The sequence below is a fragment of the Rattus norvegicus genome, chromosome 10 (assembly GCF_036323735.1).
Source record: "Rattus norvegicus strain BN/NHsdMcwi chromosome 10, GRCr8, whole genome shotgun sequence".
NCBI lineage: Eukaryota > Metazoa > Chordata > Mammalia > Rodentia > Muridae > Rattus > Rattus norvegicus.
In genome coordinates this window covers 16,571,666-16,592,590 of record NC_086028.1, presented here as the reverse complement: position 1 = coordinate 16,592,590, position 20,925 = coordinate 16,571,666, and the positions used below count along the sequence as shown (strand labels likewise).

The 20,925-nt window shown below is 46.2% G+C and overlaps 1 long non-coding RNA gene across 1 annotated transcript in view; it reads left to right on the top strand.

Moving 5' to 3' along the window:
- The window catches only part of LOC102550048 (uncharacterized), a 174,052-nt gene that overhangs the window by 135,108 nt on the left and 18,019 nt on the right, over positions 1 to 20,925 (top strand). The window lies entirely within an intron of this gene.

Here is a 20,925-nt window from a genome sequence, read left to right as displayed (position 1 = left end):
TACGGCGTCCAGTGATCTGTGACTGCAGTGTCAGCAGTCTCTATGCCTTAGGATTTAAGGACTAGGGATACCAGAGAAACATTGGCTTAAAACTCACTTTACTTCTGAGCTTGACCGGGTCTACCCATTGTGGGATCTGTGGAGTAGAAGGGCTACCAACTGGGGATTCCCCTAGATTTTGTTTGAGAGGAGCAAGGTTGCTGCTCTCAAGGAAAGGGGTGAAAGTGCAGTTTGGAAATGCTTCGTAGCAACTTCTTCCTGGAAAGCAGTAGGGCTCAGGAACACATTAGACCTGACTTCTAAAAAGACAGGCAGCTGTCCCAGCACTGGGCAGGACCTGGATAGGGAGGACAGAGGAACTTTCAGTCCCTAGGTCCCTCCTTGCTGTTTGGTGCCACGGGCAACTTGCGATTCTCAGCGAGGCCTTCTCTGACCTTGTTCTATCGTCCCTGCCTCCTACCAGCTGATCTCAGTCACGCCATGCAGAAGGCTGCAGCCGGTGCCCCTCCAGTCCAAAGATCCCACACCCCATATATTCCACCAAGCTCAGATGGAAGATATTTTCTAAACATTCCAAAACATGTATGAACTTCCCCTTGGCCTTCATTGCTGAAGCAAGGTCGCAAAGCAGCTCTCTCCATAGCATTTGCATGTCCTTAGATGTCTTTTTTTCTTTGTAGACAACCCTTCCCCTTTTATTCCCTCCTGGCTGAAATTAATCTTGAGTGCCTGTCTGGGTCCCAGTAGGAAACAGGACACTGAAAACAGCTGCTTTGAGAAATTTTATAAAGGTCTGCTTAAAAGGGGGGAGCCAGAGTTTAGAGAACAGTAGGGAATCTGTGAAACTCTGGTTCTAGTCCCCTAGTCCGAAGTGAGAGCCAACACTGGCCTTAAGCTCGAAGTGGCTAGCAAGCAGGAGGGGCCGGACATCAGTTCCCACAAAGCAGAGCTGGATGTCAAAGGTTGCCTGGAAGGAACAGGGCCTCTGCTCAGGAAGGAGCGAGGGGGAAATTAACACAATTTTCTCCCACTCTGGCTTGGGACCCCCTGCTGGGCCACCCAGAGGCCAAATCTCCTAGAAGTTGGGATGGTAAGCAGCCATTACTTAATCTATCCTGCCCATTATTGGTCTCCTCCGTTTGAGTATCAATCCACAAGGCCATGGGCGTTGTGGACTTGCTCACCTCATAGGCACTTAGCGAATATTTCCTGAACACATAAATAAGCACATAAGTATCTGCCACTGTGGTTTGTATAGGATTTGTGTGGCTCTCAAAAGTTCCACATGGTGGAAGCTTATTCCTCAACATGGCTATGTTGGTAAGTAGAGGGACCTTTGTGAAGTGGAGCTTAGTGGGAGGTGGTTAGTTAGGTTATTGGGAACACTGTCCCTAGTGGGGAGTCTCATGGTTATTATATGCCCCGTGTTAATTTCCTGAAAGAGAATTCTTGCTCTTGACCAAGAAGATCCATGGGAGAGTCCAAACAAATGGGGGCCACCAAACTTGGAATTTCTGATTTCAAAATTGTGTGCCCAATAAACATTTTTCCTTGTGAATTACTCGGTCCTAACTGCATTGTTATAGGAATGAAAATGGACCAAGATTGTTATGCTTAAAAAAAAAGGGAGGGGGGCCTTTGGGCACTTAGGCCTTGAACGACAGGAGTCCTATGTAACTGTCTTCCTATTTTATTTAAGTGAACTTTTAGTGACAGTGCAGCACACACATATGAAGGGGTACAAATCCTATGAGTGTGAGTCAGTGAATTTCCACCAACAGGACACAGCCTCGTAACGAGTACTCAGAACAAAGCAGAGACCTTTGTGGCCTCAGAAGGCCCCTGTGACCCTTGTTGGTCCTGACCCTCATAACCATGCTCTTGGGAGTTATTTATAAATTGGTTTCTCTGGCGTTGAAATTTGTACATGTAGAGTAATACAATGCACTCAATTTTGTGTTTAATTCTTCTTTTAAAAAGACTTATTTATTTTATATGAGTACACTGCCACCGTCCTCAGACACACCAGAAGAGGGCATCAGATCCCATTACAGGTGGTTGTGAGCCGCCATGTGGTTGCTGGGACTTGAACTCAGGACCTCTGGGAGAGCAGTCAGTGCTCTAACCGCTGAGCCATCTCTCCAGCCCTGGGTGCCCTCGTTTGTGAAGTGCAGGGTGGTACTTGTGAATTCTTAAGCAGTGTGGGATTCAAATGTTTTAACATGTAGAGATTTATCTATTCCATTCACGTGAATGTGTATGTGTTTTACAGGAGAAGAAGCTCAGGGTTTTGTACATGCTAAGCAGTTACCATTCCACTGAGCCTCATCCCACCCTCACATACTCTGTCTGCTCTGCTGGGCACAGGCACGGGCACAGGCATGGGTATGGGTATAAACATGGCCTTTTATATTTATTCCTAGATTTCCTACTCAATCAATTTAAGTCTCCACTAGTTTCATCCACTGTGTATATTTTTCACATATATATTCATTCACACACATACATGTGTGTGTGTGTGTGCGCGCGTGTGTGTATGTGAGAGAGTATGTTCTGTTCACTAGGCTTATTCCATATATCTGGCATGTTCATGCTAATAAAAATGATGACTTTGTATTTTAGAAATTATGAATAGTGTGCTGTGGGCATATTTCTGTAGGAGGCTTTGGGGAATGTGTGTGTGTGTGTGTGTGTGTGTGTGTGTGTGTGTGTGTGTGTTATTAGAATGGCATTTCTATCCCATAACATAAACATTTAGCTTTGGTAGACAGTATGAGTTTTCTGACGTGGTCATATTCCGATGGCCGCTGGCAAGACCTCCTACTGTGCCAGGTCCCCTGGGCTGTCACCCAGCTTTTTCTTGCTGAATGGGTGCTAATGTCCCCATGTGCTGCATTTCTCTGATGACTGATGAGTCTGACACCACCTCAGACTGGCACACAGGGAGGATGGTGGAAAGAGTGGCACGTGTACTCTGCTGGGACCTCGGGTTTAGAAGCCATGGTTTAACTTGCTCATGGACTCCTGAGTCCAAGGGCAACTCTACAAGGCCAAGGGGCAGGGCTGAGCATTTGGAGTCAGCAGCTGAAGCCTCAAGGACAGATGAAGTCATGTGAAGAGTAAGTCAGGGAGAAAAGGCTGTGAGGACCCGGGATGAAAACTCTGGCACTGAGACAACTGGAGAAAGAAAACCCAGCAAAGGGCACCAGGATGAGGAGCACCAGGATGAGGAGCACCAGGATGGGGAGCACCAGGAAGAGGAGCACCAGGATGGGGAGCACCAGGATGAGGAGCACCAGGATGAGGAGCACCAGGATGAGGAGCACCAGGAAGAGGAGCACCAGGGTGAGGAGCACCAGGGTGGGGAACATCAGGATGAGGAGCACCAGTATGGGAGCACCAGGATGGGGAGCACCAGGATGGGGAGCACCAGGATGGGGAGCACCAGGATGAGGAGCACCAGGATGAGGAGCACCAGGATGAGGAGCATCAGGATGAGGAGCACCAGGGTGGGGAGCATCAGGATGGGGAACATCAGGATGAGGAGCATCAGGATGGGAGCACCAGGATGAGGAGCACCAGGATGAGGAGCATCAGAATGGGGAGCACCAGGATGGGGAGCACCAGGATGGGGAGCACCAGGATGAGGAGCACCAGGATGAGGAGCACTAGGATGAGGAGCACCAGGATAGGGAGCATCAGGGAAGTAGAGAGACAAGATAGAGGAGAATAAAGGGGGAGGAGAGGGAGACCGATGCATTTCCTTTTATGGAAATGGAAAGTAGCAGGAGAATCAATGGGAGGCCCAACACACCCATTATCTCAGCAAGTGTGAGTGGATTAAGCCTATAGTTATCAAACTAGATTATAAAATAGGAGGAGATGATGAGTTCAAAATGTTTATGTACACAGTCTCAAAATACGTTAAACAAAACCTGACAGAACTGGAAAGGAATTGAGACATAGCCATTCACTGTGGGAGACTTTACCATATGTCTCTCAAGAAAAACGTAAATGTGTGTGTGTGGGGGGGGGGGGGACTCAGTGTGTCTAAGATCTACAAAGCACAGATAACAAGAACTTATGTTCTTTCCAGATACAAGTAGAACATTTATGCCAGCCAGAAAAAAAGTCAAAAAGTCAAAACAAATTTCAAAAGATTGATATTACTCAGAATCTGTTCTCTGACCACAGAAAAATGAGGCTGGAAATCAATAACGAAAGAAATTCCACAAATGCTTGGAAATTAAGCAATATACTAAATGGGTCAAAGAAAAAATTCCCAGCAGAAACTGAAAAATATTTTTAAGTGATAGTGAAAATATAACATCAAAATGTGGGGTATGGTTAAGTCTGTTTGAAAATTTTATAGTCTTAAATACATATATTTTAAAACATCTAGAAGAATTAAGCAAAAAGCAATCTAGTTACCCGTCTCAGAAAAACAAACAAACAGGAAGTCTATCTTAAAGAAAGTAGAAGATGATAATAAAGAGAAGTTAGCGAAATTACGTAAAACATTTAAGGAAGCCCTTGTACAGGAATTGATTCAATCAAACTAGATTTGAGACCTGCCCTGCAGGAAGGCATGTGCACCTGGTACTGCTGGTGCAGTGAGAGCTGCATCCTGAGAGGTCACAAGTCCAGGCAGGGGAACACACTACCCCGGTTGGGCTAAACTGACTGGATTCCAACCAGCACTCTAAACCTGTGTGCTTATTATACCCATAGACAAATGATGCCCTCACCTCCGAAGGAGCTTCTGTTTGCAGTGGACAGCTCTAATTAGGACATTTGTGCAGCTCTTTATCTATCAGGGGACATCCATGGAAAGAGTGTCAGAGCTGGAAGACAGAGAGAAAGGCTGAGCAGTGCTATCACAGACACTGCAGTCAGGAAAGTGCAGCAGCTGAGATGGCCTGCACTCCCTCCCACCTCCCCACCCAGTGCCCCCAAGCCCCGCCCCCACACAAGGCTGGGTCGGTTAACAGTCAATCACAAGATCAGGTTAGGGCTTATGAGGCCCATCCCTCCCTCTTGGCTAAGCAAGCTTCCAGGGTAGGGATAGAATCCCTAGAGCAAGCTGGTTGCCACAGTTAGCTAGTCAGTGAGGTCTGGGCTCAAGTGAGAGGCTCTGCCTCAAGACAAAAGGTGAGCCATCAAGGAAGACACAAGATGTCAAACTGTTTCTCTCACACCATTCTCTCTCTCGCTTTCTCTTTCTCTTTCTCTCTCTCTCTCTCTCTCTCTCTCTCTCTCTCTCTCTCTCTCTCTCTCTCTCTCTCTCCCCCCTTTATGCACTCAAGTACACACAAACATACACACCACTCACACATGTGCAAAAACACCCTGTTAGGAACAGAAGAGAATCCCTTAATTAGATACAGTGTTTCATTTTAATTTAAAAAAAAAAACCTCATCAAGTATTGTGCATAATGGTAAAATTTTGAAAACTTTCTTCCTAAGAGTGAGAATGAGCAAGGTTGTCTGTTTTTGCAGTTCTCTTAGATCCTGTGCTATATATGTTTTAAACAGTGTAGAAACATCAGCAAATAAAGTGAACAGTTTTCAAAAGAAAGAAAAGCATTAGTCTTAGTAGTAGGCTGCGCTCATACTAACTGTGAAGGAGTCTGCAGACATTCTATCATCTGGACAATTCTAACGTTAATGAGAGAAGCAAGGGCCTACGCACATGGAGGAACAAACCATACCCATGGATTAGAAGACTCGGGGTTGGCAAAATATCAACTTAACTCCCAAATTAATGCAATTCACCTAGCACTTGCTATCAGGCCTGATGACCTGAGTTCAGTCCCATGTAGAGGGAGAGAACTGACTCCTGCAAGTTGTCTGCTGACATCCACAAGCACACACTCACTCAGTGTGTTCTCCCCCTCCCCTCTGTGTCTCTTTTCTCTCCTCTGTCTCTGTCTGTCTGTCTCTCTCTCTTACACACACACACACACACACACACACACACACACACACACACACACACGGTTATCATTTAGTAGAATGCTGTTCAGTCTTCATGAGTTCGTATACTTTTCATGATGCCTATTGCTGGTGACTCCTTGCTGCACTTCATGGGTCCGGCGGAATACAAGAAGTTGTTTCAATTTTCCTGTATTTGTTGAGAGTTGCTTTGTATCCTAATATGTGGTCTCCTTTGTGGGGAAAAGTTCCATCGATTGACTTCCTCACCTCATTCAGCCTTTTGGTTTTGCCCTCTTGAAGCACATTTATATCTGCCTCGAGCTGCCTAAACAAAGCTCATTCTTTTAAAGTCTTTGGCTGGAAATTCTTCCAGGTCCTTCTTATTGGAGCCATTATTATGGGATACGTGATTTTTGGACCCCTCTAAAAATTTGATCTTTCCTGATGTGTCTGGGACTTGCACATCTGGAGCACTTCATTGGTTGAATCTTTTTGTTAAACCCATCTTTCTTCCTTCAGTGGAACACAGAGAGAGAGGGGTTAGGGAGAGGGATGGGGGGAGGGAGAGTGAGGGTGGAGGGGGAGAAGGGGAAGGGAGGCGTACTTGTTGGTTTTCACTTTGCATGCTTTATCTAACAGCAGGGTGTTGACATCACACACTGCTTGTGCATCAGAGTCCATCTGACATTTTGTGCTCATTGATACTTGCTTAATGAAACTGGGAGCCCCAACATTTGATGGATATTTTAAATCGTTGTATCTTCTTGATGAACTCTTCCATTCGTTGATACATGCTGGTCTTCCTTGCCTCTTCTGATTTATTTTCGAATTCTCCTTTATCAAACACTGGACTGGAGATGCCTGCTTGCTTTTGGCTTCTGTTTGCTAGATGGCCTTTCTTCCTTCCACTTTCTGATCATGTCCCTATGAGCAAGATTTCTTGGAATGTCTTCTTTAAACCACTCGCCATTCTGAGTTCCCTTACTGATGAGTTGAGGCACTCACATTTAATGTCTTTATTGAGAGACATGCCCGCCATCTTGTTGGCTGTTTTTCTGGTTGGCTGGATTCCTTGCCTTTGTTCGACTGTTCTATTAAATGTATCATTCCCTGTGCTCACGTGACTGAGGCTGTTTAACTTCCCCTTGATGTAACATTCCTTTAAGTATCTTCTGCAGTGCTGGGGTGGCAGTTGTGAGCCACCTTAGTTTGGACTTGTCTTGAAATGTCTTTCTCTCTCCATCAATTTAAAAACCTCAGCTGGGGTCACTTACCTTCGGGATTTGAAATACGTCACCCTTCACTTTACTGGTTCTCGAGGTTGCTGATGAGAGGTTCGTGTGGGGATCAGAGGACAACTTGCAAGAGTGGGTTCTCTCTGACCACCATGTGGATTCCTGGGATCAAACTGAGACCGCGGACCCTAGAACTATGGCTCTGGCTCCTTGATTACTGTCCACGCATGTGTGGCCTTTCCCATATTTCCCAGGTATCCTTCCCTATCCTGAGTGAGTCAATCAAAGTTCTTCTTTTTTGCTCTTTCGAATAGAGTCTAATTTTTCTTATTCTGATCTTCCTCCATAAGGCAGCTTTTTAAAAATGTTTTAGTCTATTCGTTTTTTAATATTCCGGGTGTCTGAAGTAATGAATAGTTTAACTTTGCACTTCCGCTGTATTCACACATATTCACACACATATTCTCAACATAGATGTATCGTGGTCCATTTATTCACTGCCACAAACACCACAGGCGGAGACAACAGTGTATTCCCACTGTGTGCATATTCTACAGCCTTTTTTTTGTTTGTTTGTTTGTTTTCTTCTCTCCTGCGAAAGGAAGCTTAGCATGGGGCACTTGACCACTTCTGCTCTTTGTATTATGTTTCTATGTGTTCCTTTTTCTCCTTGAAAGGTACCGCAGCCTGGCCTCTAGCACAGGATCCTGCCGGCCCTTTCAAGTGCCTCTGTTAGAGGCCTGCACCCCCACTCCCAGCTGCCTTTTTCCTTCTTCACAGGCAATACTGCCAAGGGAGCTTCGTCAGAGTCAGCGGGTCAAACGCTATCGAGTAGTCAGATCACAGTCTTCAGAAGGGACTCCTGATTTCGAAGGGACCTCCCCAGATGTCACTTAAGACACCCCTCAAAAAAGGACATCGTCTCTTCCTTCTGTGGTTTGCATCCAGGATGAGCCTCGTCTCCTCCCGCATGGGGTTTTCTTTCTAATCTACTGGTGCTCAGGAACTGGGGGCTCCGCGTCAGGTGGGCGGTGTCTCTATCTCTTCCCGATGATCGATGATCGGAGGTGAGCGCCAACTTCATAGAGAACGTGGTGGCGAGTTTCCAAAACAACTTTCCTTCAGCTAAATAATTGCAACTTTTATCATGAAAAAGGCCTTTGCAATTAGATGCTTTCTTTTCATTCTTCTTTTTCTATTTATTTATTTATTTATTTTAATTTTTCTTGGATATTTTATGTATTTACATTTCAAATGTTATCCCCCTTTCCCAGTCCCCCCCATCCTCTTCCCTCTGCTTCTCTGCCCTGTTCCCCCTCCCCCTCCCACTCGCCCACTCCCTCCTCCTTACCCTGACATTCCCCTACACTGAGCATCGAGCCTTCACAGGACCAAGGGCCTCTCCTCCTATTGATGCCTGATAAGGCCATCCTCTGCTGCATATGTGGCTGGAGCCACAGTTCCCTCCATGTGTATTCTTTGCTTGGTGGTTTAGTCCCCGGGAGCTCTGAGGTTCTGGTTGGTTGATATTGTTGTTTTTCCTATGGGTTGCAAACCCCTGCAGCTCCTTCAGTCCTTTCTCTAACTTCTCCATTAGGGTTCCCGTGCTCAGTCTGATGCTTACCTGTGTGCATTCGCCTCTGTATTTGTCAGACGCTGGCAGAGCCTCTCAAGAGACATCCATATCAGGCTCCTGTCAGTAAGGACTTCTTGGCATCAGCAATAATGACTGGGTTTGATGGCCACATATGGAATGGATCCCCAGGCAGGGGCAGACTCTGGATGGCCTTTCCTTTAGTCTCTGCTCCACTCTTTGTCCCTGTGTTTCCTCCTGTGAGTATTTTGTTCCCCCTTCTAAGAAGGCCTGAAGCATCCACATTTTGGTCTTCCTTCTTCTTGAGCTTCATGTGGTCTGTGAATTGTATCTCGGGTAATTCGAGCTTTGGTGCTAATATCCCGTTATCAGTGAGTACATACCATGTGTGCTCTTTTGTGACTGGGTTACCTCACTCAGGATGATATTTTCTCATTCCATCCATTTGCCTAAGAATTTCACGAAGTCATTGTTTTTGATAGCTGTGTAAGTACTCCATTGTGTAAATGTACCACGTTTTCTGTATCTATTCCTGTTGAAGGACAAGAAGGCAGCTTCTAATTCAGCATCTTATGCAGAAGTCATTGGATATGTTTTAAGTGTGTGTGTGTGTGTGTGTGTGTGTGTGTGTGTGTGTGTGTGTGTGTCCATAACAGCAAGTGTCCACAGAGACCAGAAGAGCAGAAGAGGGCATCAGCGTCCTTTGGAGCTGTAGTTACAGGTGGTCCTGAGCCCCATGTGGGTTCTGAGACTCAAACTCATTTTCTCCAAGAGCAGCGCACACCTTAACTGTGAACCATCGTTCCAGCCCCTGCTTTTTAAAGAGCTTTTCACACGGCATGGCTTCTGTTGAGGCCTCCTGATTAGCTGATCTTCTGCAATGTCTAGCCTACCGTGAATCCTACCCACTGCATTTTTTTTTCATCTGGGGGCTTGAAGCTTTGTTTTCTTTTATCTCTAAATGTTTGATTTGGTCTTTTTTTTTTTTACATCTTCTATATTTTCAACTCAACATAGTTGAGCTTAAATGTTAAAAAATATAGCTATACTAACTGATTTTATGTATTAACTGTAAAATCTGTGGCACTTCTACACGTCTCATTTCCCAGCTCTTTTACATAGTTGGTTACTTTTTAATTTGATCCCAAATGCTATCAATTTTACCTTCCTTTTTCCAGATATTTTTGCAGTGTAATATTTTGAACCTCGGGGAACAAATTGGTTGGACATAGTGTAATCCTTGGAGCTCTTGGCTTTTAAACATATATTATGCTAGACTTGAACAGCATTTACCCCTAATCAATTTTTCTGAACTACAGTAATACCCTTCTTAGTGTCCTACCCAATGCCCTGTACCATGTGGGGCGATTCTGCTCTGCCTGATTATATGACAGTGCTGGTTCCAGTCCTTCTTTCTCTTGCCCTGAGGACCTTCTTCACACAAATACGTCATCGGTACTCTGCTTGAACACTAAAGAATCCCCTACCCATCTCTGGAACGCTGCTCGTCTTTCTCTGGTGTTTTATCGTGTTTCACAAACTCTAGTTCACTGTAGCTCCTTAGACTCCCAACTCTACCTCCTCAACTGAGTGGTGGTAGGGGTAGGGATGGGGGTGTTCAGCTCTGCCTGGGTCCCCTCCTTGTCCCACCGCTGAACATGCAGTCGAAGCAACAAGCTGAGGAAGAAACCACAGAACTCAGCTGAGCTACTGCCCATCCCAGAAGGCTCACTGCTCTTGATATGGGCTGCCTGCTGAGATCTGAATGTTTGTGTCCTTCCAATTCATTTCAGGACTTAATCCTCAGTGCAATAGACTAAGAAGTAGAGAGGATTCAGAGGTGATCAGGTCATGGGGGCTCCATCTTCATGAATACGTTTAGTGTCCTCATAAAAGAGTATGTGGGAGCCTGTTCTGAACTCCTACAGTGTGAGGACCCAGGGTTTGTCCCTCTGTCACACGAAATAAGAGGCATCCTTACACATACTTTCACCAGACTTCAAGTCTATTGGCACCTCTGTCTTGGACTTACCTGATTCTGTAACTGTGAGAAGAAGTTTCTACGTATAAATTACCTAGTCTAAGGTACTATGGTACCCAATAGTGAGTGACTTCCAAATCCTGAAGGACCATTGTTGTGGGTATCCTGTCGAGAAGTGCATTTATTTCTAGTATAAAGTACACCTATCTGGGGGTTGGGGATTTAGCTCAGTGGTAGAGCGCTTGCCTAGGAAGCACAAGGCCCTGGGTTCGGTCCCCAGCTCCGAAAAAAAGAACCAAAAAAAAAAAAAAAAGGTACAACTATCTGTATAGCTCTCCATCTCTGGGATCGTGTTACCTTAGAGATCCTCTGGTTCTGAAAAACTCTACAAATGTAAGCAAATGCTACGATCCATGTCGGTGCAGTTCTCTTAACTACCTGATGTCTGCAAAGCAATTTCTAAAGCTCGTTCAAGGTACAGTGATTGTCTGAGACCCGAAGGAGATATGGTTCCAGGCCGCTGAACACTTAAAAGTAGTTTTATTATGAGAAATCAATGTCTGACATTAGAGCCTGATTTATAACAAAGTGGAACGCAGTTTAAAGTGTTTAAAGGACCAAGGACCAATCTGACTCCCAGTCTCACCTCCCTCCCACCCCCCCCCACCGCCACCACCCCAGTCTTATTGCTCCAATGTCATCTGTGATCTCATCAAAAATGTTCTCATCACTGAATCAGCTCTACAACCAATTTGCTGGATAAAAATAGAGCTTTTCCTCTATTCCCTCCACCAGTCTGTTCGACACTTCGTTGTATTCCCAAGCAGTAATGGCTTAGGCACTAGGAGGACCTCTCTCTGCTCTGCCCCCTTTTGATCTCGGGTAAAGCAGAAGTCTGGGGGAGGGATCTTTCCAGAGCACACTAGGTTAAGTTAGGGCATGCTGCTTCCTCAGCAGACTACAAACGAAGTAGCAAAACCTCAGAGAGTGTTTTGGAAGACAAGAGCTTTAGAAGTCCTAGAAGATCTGAGGCTTCTCCCTATGGTTGTCCCCCAAACCAACGGGGCTTCCAGAAGCCTCCAGTCCTGCCTCTCATCGCACGCTGGTTCTGTTTCTAAGGTTTCTGGGTGTCACTCGCTCAGGCTCTTTGCTCTCATTGAGTGTAGTGCCCTCTGGGTCATAAGCATCCAATCAGGCTTGTCAATATGAAAACAGAGAGGGGTTGGTCAGCATGAATTTCTCTCCTAACCTCAGTCATTCCCCTGCTTCCTCGGCATTTAAAGGGATAGGGTACCTCAATGCATCCTTTATTTGGGGGTCAGGGTGGAGGAAAATTAGTAAGTGTTAAATCTTACACTTCAAGTTAAATATTTATCCGTTAAGTTTGGTAAGTAACAACCATGTTCTTTAACATTTAAGTTACCTGATATTTGTCATTAGTCTTAGCGTTACAGCTGATCTGGAGACGTGCGGCCATGTGAAATGTCATATCACAAGAATGGACAGGGTAAATGAAAGGAAAGGATGGGGTGGGGAGGGCTGTGGCCACCTATAAAAACAATCCTCTTGAATACTGTTCTCACAGTTTCCTCTGGCCTCTCATGTGGCACGGTAGACAGAAAGTTGGTCGTCGGCATCTGTGTTGTGAGCTCCCTTTTTCCATACAGGTGTCTTCCCAGATCACTCACATGACTACATGTGTCTACAGACTACAGTCCAGGCTCCTGCCCCACCTCCCTTTCCCTCGCTGTCTCCACCCAGAGTTCTATGTGTCCATCTGTTCATTGCCTGCTGCCCTACATCAGGGCACCACGGTCAAGAGTTACTCATCAATGCAAGGAGGGCTTGGGAGGTCTTACGTGCACAGCCCAGATGTTGGCTTGCAGCATCTATCCTGGCTTCACCCACATGCTCAGAAATTCACAGAAGACATCTACCTGAGGCTGTAAGCAAGCCTGCCCATTGGTGATTGCCCTCGTAGTGCCCTGTCAGAGCTTCTGTTATAACGTACCTGCTTGCTGCAACATCATCTGTCTTCCTCACTCATCATCACCTTCCTCACACCATATCTCCACAGGCCGGGGCAGGCATTGGCAGGCAAACCAGTGTGGGATGAATAAAAATCCACTAACAACTGGATAGATGACCTCTAGAAGCCATAACTTCAGTATGTGACACGGTACAACATGAACAATGGTCATCAGGTCACGGCAATCTAAATGTCTGTGAATCTACTTGGCTCCCTAGCAAACGCACACAAACAGACCCGAAGCCAAAAATAATAAGAGCCAATCGGAGCCCTTCTTGCTCCTCCAGCCTCTCATCATTACAAACCTCATTCTCGAGGGGAGGTCATATGTCCGCCCTCTTCGCAGACTGACAACCCAACTAACCAACCAGGTAGAAGCTCTAGAGCCAGGATGTCCAGCTGTGGGAAGCACATGGCGTCCCTCTTGTCCATCTTTCCCTGTCAAAGTCGATGCAAACCCAGTCAGATTCAGTCAGGGTGGGGCGTGGGGGAGTGATTTGCAACTGTAGACAGATGCCACGGTCAAGAGTTACTCATCAATGCAAGGAGGGCTTGGGAGGTCTTACGTGCACAGCCCAGATGTTGGCTTGCAGCATCTATCCTGGCTTCACCCACATGCTCAGAAATTCACAGAAGACATCTACCTGAGGCTTTAAGCAAGCCTGCTCATTGGTGATTGCCCTCGTAGTGCCCTGTCAGAGCTTCTGTTATAACGTAACTGCTTGCTGGCTTGCTCATTCATTGAGACACTAAACATGTCCCTCCCGTGTGCTGGTAACATGGGAAGTGGGAAGTGGTTTATGCATCTCCACACTGGACCAAGCTAACTCTTCACACCAAGTTATAAAGTTCGAGGGAGCAGGGAGCTTAGTCAAGGCTGCAGGGCTAGAGAGCGGGGAGGGGGTGGGGGGTGGGGGATGGGGGTGGTTCCAGCTCTTCTCTGCCAGATTTGGAGTTCTTTTCCTCTCAATAAGTCACGTCTCCACATCCTCCATGGGTCCAGAACCATTGCCTTGGGCCCTTGACTGGCTCTTCTGGCACCGGACTTCACACTGAAGATGACCATCTCTGACCCACAGGTCCCGTGGCGGAGAATTCTTCTTTGTGAACACAAATGGGGATTTATAAAAACTCACCACAAACCCTGGCTAAACACTCTGTCTCTCCGCTGGAGTGCCGGTATCCGGAGCAGCAAAGAGCCATGCTGACCGCGTCCGGCCCTAAATCTCCTGCCAGGGACCCTAGCCACTACCTCCGAAGGCAGCGCCCGGCTCATCTATTTCAATGTTCTTACGAACACTTCCCCACTAAACCATCTGCCCACCCCAGTGCGCTGTCTGCACTGTGTACAATACACGCTGTACTTTTCTGGTGCCCAGAGCAGGGGCGGGGGCTCTCGTCTCTTTGAAGCAGGCAGGAACGCTTGGACCACTTCTCCTCGACGCCTGTTTGTGTTGGCCTGGGGAAGTGGCTCAGAGTATTTTCTGACGGAGGCCTCAGAGGTTGAAATTCCGTAGGGTTGCACAGGCAGAGTCAGCGCGGGGCCCATGCTCCTTGTTGTTTCTGAACGTTTGACAAAATTAGGTGCAGTCGCCGAGCCAAGCAGGAATACTTTATGATGTGCTGACACCTCCGAGAGATACTGCGGGAGTGCCGGGTACCCGCTCAGGAGAACCCGAGTTTATGACTTTTCCTCGGTGGCCCAGGAACGCAGCTGCCTGAGTGCTTGCTGTCCAGGGCAGAAAGGGACACTGAGAGTCACCTTTACTCCGGGCCTGGCCCACCCAGACCCCATTCCTCGAGGTTTTTGGCCTCCAAAGGAAGGAGCAGATCCTCTCCTGGCAGTACACTCTGCACCCTGATGTTGCTGCTGCCAAGAGAGAAGGTCTGGTTCATTTGCTATTGAAGAACCATGAGCTTGTGCACAGACAGAGCCAATGCAAGGTGTGGTTACTCTGCAGACTTTGTTGCCTTTGAGCTCTGTGGTCTGGATGAACCACCTTGATTTTCTCTACACTGGAACCAATAACATCTAATGATCTAAGAGCCATCTGGTGATCGAAGAGCTGGTTGATCCTGAGCGTAAGTTAAACTGGGTGGTGTGCTAAGCCGTTTGTGCGGAGAATTTCAGTGTTCTCAAGAAACCATGGCAGGCTCTGCAGAGATACTCCGGTGGTTAAGAGCACTTTCTGCTTCTCCAGAGGACCAAGTTCAGTTCCCGGCACACACACGGTGGCATCCTTAACTGTAGTTTCAGAGTATCCCATGCCCCCTTCTGGACTCTGTGAGCATCAAGCATGTGTGTGGCACACAGGCAAGGCATACCTATACAATGAAAATACACAAATCTATTTTTAAAAGAAAAAGAAATTCAGGAGATAGACTTGATTTTATAGAAGGGGAAATAAGACACCGAGAGGCTGAGGCACTGGTCCAAAGGGAGTCTTTGGGCAAAGTTAAAATCCAGCAGCATACAGGTGACCACTGTATGACAGTATTAGAATTCTGCTGAACTGTTGCTACTGGTTACAGAGGCCCGGGAAAGGCTTGAAATGCAGCTGTTATCTCACCAGATCCCTTGCTATATGCTTACTTTCAGAATAAAGGAGACAGGCAAACTGATTGCAGTCCTGGCACACAGTTCAGAACTGGTAGCCCATCAGAGGACTCAGCTCCTACCGTACACTCTTGCCAGCAGGCGGGTGGCCCACCCTCCAGTTGCCCACCGGTTTTCCTCGCTGCATTGACAGATTTCAGTCTCCCAGACTTAGTAGCAGCCTGCAGGAACTGAGTGGTAGCTCAGTGAAGCATCTCTGTGAAGCATCTTGGGCCAGTGAACACGCCTATTGGACCCTCAGCTTTTTTACCTACAGGATGGAGGGTTGATGTTCTCCAGGGCAGTTGTAAGGCTCCATGAAGCATAGAAAGCACCTCACAGAGGTTTATCGTCCTGTTCCAGAGACCATGGGTAGAGGCAAGGATGAGGGTGGGAACCAGACTTTCATTATGAAAACATCTTAGGAGACAAAGGGACAGAACCCAAAGTAAAACACAACTGTATTTTGCACCAGCTGGTTCTCCTTGGTCTTGGTGTTCTTCTCTCTGTATCTATTTTGAAACTTCCTTTGACAGATACTCAGCTTTTTTTTTTTAATGAAACAAGCAGTCCCATCCCCATCCCTCCCCCTGGGAAATATGAGGGATGCTAAGATGCTGCTGGTGCCCAGCTTCTTAGAAAGGCAGAGTGCTACACTCCTGACAGCACAGGCTGTCCCGTACGCCAAGTGTTCTGGTTGGGGTTTGCTCTGTGTTACACTTAAGGCACATAGTAAGCTACATTTGGTTTTTTTTGTTCTATTTACTGGAAGCTTAAAATTATCCTTAAACTGTCGTAGAGTCCATTGGAATGATCTACACAGTAAAATTCTGTTTACATCACATGTAAAGGAAATGATTTCCTCGCAAAAGTCTCTGAGAAGCAATCATTTTATGGGAGCCAACTCCATCATTGGAGTCATATCGTGGAGAATTCAACCCAAGTAGGCAGTACAAATATTCTGCCCAGGGATGGCAGATAATGTTTTTGACTGACACAGTAGCCACGCCCTTCTTCCTTGATAGCAACACCCTGATTTTTATTCATAGAGGCAACACACTCAATTTCTGGTGATGTAACAGTTTCCCAGGATGCTCTTGCAATGAGTGGGCTCACATGATTCACCCTCGACAATGAGATATGTGTATCTGAGAAAGCTTTGGAAGCCTTCATCTTGATTTCTACCCTGAGCACTGACATGATGAGTGGATCCATAGTTGATATCTTGTGAAGAAGAAGGAAAAAAATCAAAGGGAATCCGGACACTTCTAAGCTGCTGGGCTAGCTAGCTCCCAATTATATGCCAGTGTGAAGGGAAGACAAACAAGTAAACAAAAACAAAACAAAAACAAAAACAAAAAAACCCTTCATCCTAAAGGAAGAAGAATATTGTAAAAGTGGAGTTGACCAGATAGCTGAATCGCTTTAATGTAGACCATGAATTGAGGGTCTTGAGAGGTAAGAAGAAACTTTCAGATGTGAAAATTCCTCTTCCACTCTGGACCATTTCTGTCCCAAAGGAGTAAATTTCTTGTTTTAGTCATTTCGGCTGGACTTTATAATTACTAGCAACCTAAAGAATTCCCAACTGAAAAAGCAGAGTGCCAGGCGGATTTTTGAAATAGGGTTTCAAAAAAAATAAAAACTAAAGGGGAAATTCAGAGGGCTGGAGTTTTCTCTCTGACCACTGTCTTCTCACACATTTTAGTTAGCACTTGGCTAAGCAGCCTCTTGTAGAGTAGAGGAGCATGGCTGGGAAATGCAAGTCTTAACGTTTAAATGTGTCATATACAAGAACGGAGAAAGGGGTGAGGACGCTCATGTCATAAACTCAGGGCTTCCAGGGGTGGGTACTCTCTGAGATAGCATCAGATCCCTGTCTTTCCCTTGCTCCTGGTTCCCACTCAGCTTTGACAAATCGCCCCCAATTTGGGTGCCTTCGTTGAGCCATCTTGTTGGCTCTAAAGCTCTCAGTGTCTATTCTTCTGAGCTTCAGTTTGGGTTTTCCTCCAGGTTCCAACTTGCTGCCTTCTTCGTTCAGCTGTTTCCGGTTCACTACCATTCCTCTGACCTTGGGTGCACTGTGCACCCCAGATCTCTACTCCAACATGCTCTCCAGCCCCTACTCCATGCAACATATTCCTGATGCACACTCCCAAGAAGAGCTCAGCATGGTTTGTTTAACACAGACTGTAGCTTACTTGTCAGATTTCTTTGGAGGCAGGATCCACTTATCTTAGCCATTTCACCCAAGAACTGAGTATAGTACATGAAGGACAACAATCAGTTCTTGGAACTCTAGACTTGTGCTTCTCATTGTGTGCCCTGAAAGACCAATGTCCTGGGACAGTCGCAGGAATTGTACACTAAAATAACTCTATGGTTAGATGGGTGTGGAGAATGTCAGGCTGTAGGAGGTTAAACAGATCTCCACTGCCAGAGTTCTCCGAAGCTTAGCCACGCCTAGGGCCACTGGAAGGAAGCTGGAGGAGAGTGCAGATTTGACCATGGGCACTCTCTCATATGGAGAACCAGCAGAAATTCAGGGGTCAAAGATTGCCTTTTTTGAAAACCCTAGATCAAACAACTCCTTTATTTTAAAGTGAAAAACTAATGCAAAGCCTTTCTTTAAAATTTCCCAGCTAGTTGGCAGTATAGATGGGGTCCCAGATAGACCATCAGCTAGCTGCAATTTAAAAGGCAATAGGCTGATCGGTCAAGAAGACCTAAGCTAAATTCTGGAACTTCCAAATATCAGAGTCATAAGCAAGCACTCTAGGCTTCCTCAGCCTCGGGTCTGATCTTGACCCTGTGGCTAGAGATGCCTATCTCAATGTTTGTCGTGCCTGTAGGCTCTAATGCATAATAAATAAAAGGTAGCTATGAAAGCCAACAGAACTCTCCAAGCTTCCTGGCTTGTGAGGAAAGACCCTGAGGTAACAGAAGTAAATACTGAAGAAGAATTAGTGCTACACAGAGATTGAGCCTGAACCGGCTTCCTGAGAGTCAGAACCCACCAGCTCGAATGAGTGGGACTCAGTAACCAAGGCATCAGAATCAGGTAACCAAGGAAACCATAGCTGTATCTTGGTAGTTGTGTCTCCCAGTGGTCAGATCACCCCTCTGTTGTTAAACGTCCTTAAAGCTGCAATTATATATTCCCCCTGCCATCTTCAGAAACCCAGGCCCCAGGGAACACTTCCATTTGTTATGTGTGCACAACAATGGGGAGGGCTAAACCCTCAAAAGTTTTGCATTGCAATTCTGACCTCCTGCCCTATGGGTTTATCAAGAGGATCATAGACAGAGATCTTCTGACCTACAATGACTTGGGAAGGATAAAGAACCACTTTACTCCCACGAATATGCCATCCATATCAAAAATATAAATTTAAAACTTTACAAGATAAAATTCAAGGAGCCCCTAACTGCCTATGGATCAACCCATCCTAACCCCCCCTCCTTCCCTCCCTCCCTCTCTCTCTCTCTCTCTCTCTGTAGGTGTGCTATCTCTTATTTCTTTTGGTAAATAAACATCTTGAAGCATTTTTGTCTCACCTGAGTTATTTCCTTCAAGAAGATGGAAACGGAAAAGAACCCTTCAGCTGGTAGCACGACCCAGTAAAATGACAGCTGGGTTTCCATTCTAGAATCTTCCTTCCTGTGCCTGGGAATTGATGCATGAACTAACATTGCTCAGTTCCCAAAGCTGGCTTCCATTTTCTCATCTGCCTGAGGTCTTCCTCACCTTAATGGCAGAATGTAACTGGACCCTCTCTTCATCCTTGGTGGCTCTGAGCTGAGCCTTTTTAATATCTTTGTGTTATGTCCTTGTATTTTCTCCATCACTGTTCATCCCAATGGCATTGGCTCTTCACTTCCGTGCGTGCGCACGCGCGTGCGTACATGTGTGTGAGGGGGAATGGGGTCCCTCTCTTCTCCATGTGTCTTCTCTTTCCTTTGCTGAACTATCTCACATCAAAGGATTCGACCTTAACAGCATGTTGAGCTTTGCTCTGTTGCCATGTATCGTAATGCGAAAGTCTCTACCAGAAGGTCTAGGCCTATGAGTGACTTCTGTTCACAGCTTTTGTTGTGCAAACCTTGTTCCTTGGTTTAAAACGATTGTTTAAATAAAATTGGCTACAGCTGATTACTGGAGGGATTAGAGGTAAGTAGGTTTGGAGTGACTGGGTTGGAGGAGGAGGAAGAACAAGAAGAGAGAAGGAAGCCGCTATGAGGGAAAGTGGACCATGAGCGTGTGGCCAGAAGAAACAGCAAATATCTGGGAAACAGCAAATATCTGGGGAACAGCCCTGGGGAGGTAGCCAGGCCAGCAGTTAGAAGAGTAGATGAGGGGTTAGCCCCCAGTAATTGTCGAAGCCAAATAAAATAACCATAATGCTGAATCGCATTTATTTGTAAGCTGGTCCAGGAGAAGCTTACAGTGGTTCTACTGCAAGAGAAGCCTTCCTCTGGTGCTAGAGAGATGACTTAGTTAAGAATCCCACACTGCTCTTGCAGAAAGGACCCAAGTTCAGTTCCTAGAACCCATATGGATGGCATACAACTGCCTGTAACTCCAGCTCCAGAAGTTCTGACATCTAGACTCTGCAGGCACTGCCTTCATGAGCACAAATCAACACACACATACACACACACACACATACACAACACACAACACACACACAACACACAACACACACACATACACACACACCACACACACACCACACACCACACACACATACACACACACAACACACACACACTCCACACACACATACACACATACACACACACACACCACATACACACATACACACACAACACACACACAACACACACACACAACACACACATACACACACACAGCACACACACACATACACACACACAGCACACACACACACACACACCACACATACACACACACACACACACACACCACATGGAAATAAAAATAACATTTTTAAAAAGAGACACTTCCCTTTTAACTAGCACTGCTGTCCATACACATAACAAACCCCTTTGCTTTCTCATCCGTCAGATACTAGTAGCAACAATATGTTTTTGTAATTAAAAAATGTCTGTCTCCCTGGGGTGGAATGTGTGTGAGTAGACCTAGTGGTTTAGCAAGTGGGACGGAGAGCAAAGTGCCATGGGCTTCTGTGACTCCTGGAAGAGTCCTCATCTGGCCTCCATAGTAAAGGATCCAAGATGGCTCCTGGCACACCAGTGAGACAACATAGAGGACCGAAGGCCAGGACGGTGACTGCTTCCCCTGTCTTCACAGAAATCTTCCTGGGTGAACAGCCCCTCACCTACAGGCTCATGGACAGACCAGATTCAGCTAAATAACACATGCTGTACCCCAATTCACCCTTGAACACATAAACGTACACTAATTGGCTGAAAACCTGTATATCAGTTTATGTAGATAAACAATAGTTATATCCGTGCCTCATACTGGTCTCCAGAATCCAAACTCTGGGAGTCTTTGTCAGCCCTGCCTCTACTCCCCTCAGCCCCATTTCCTGGGCCCATTCCCAC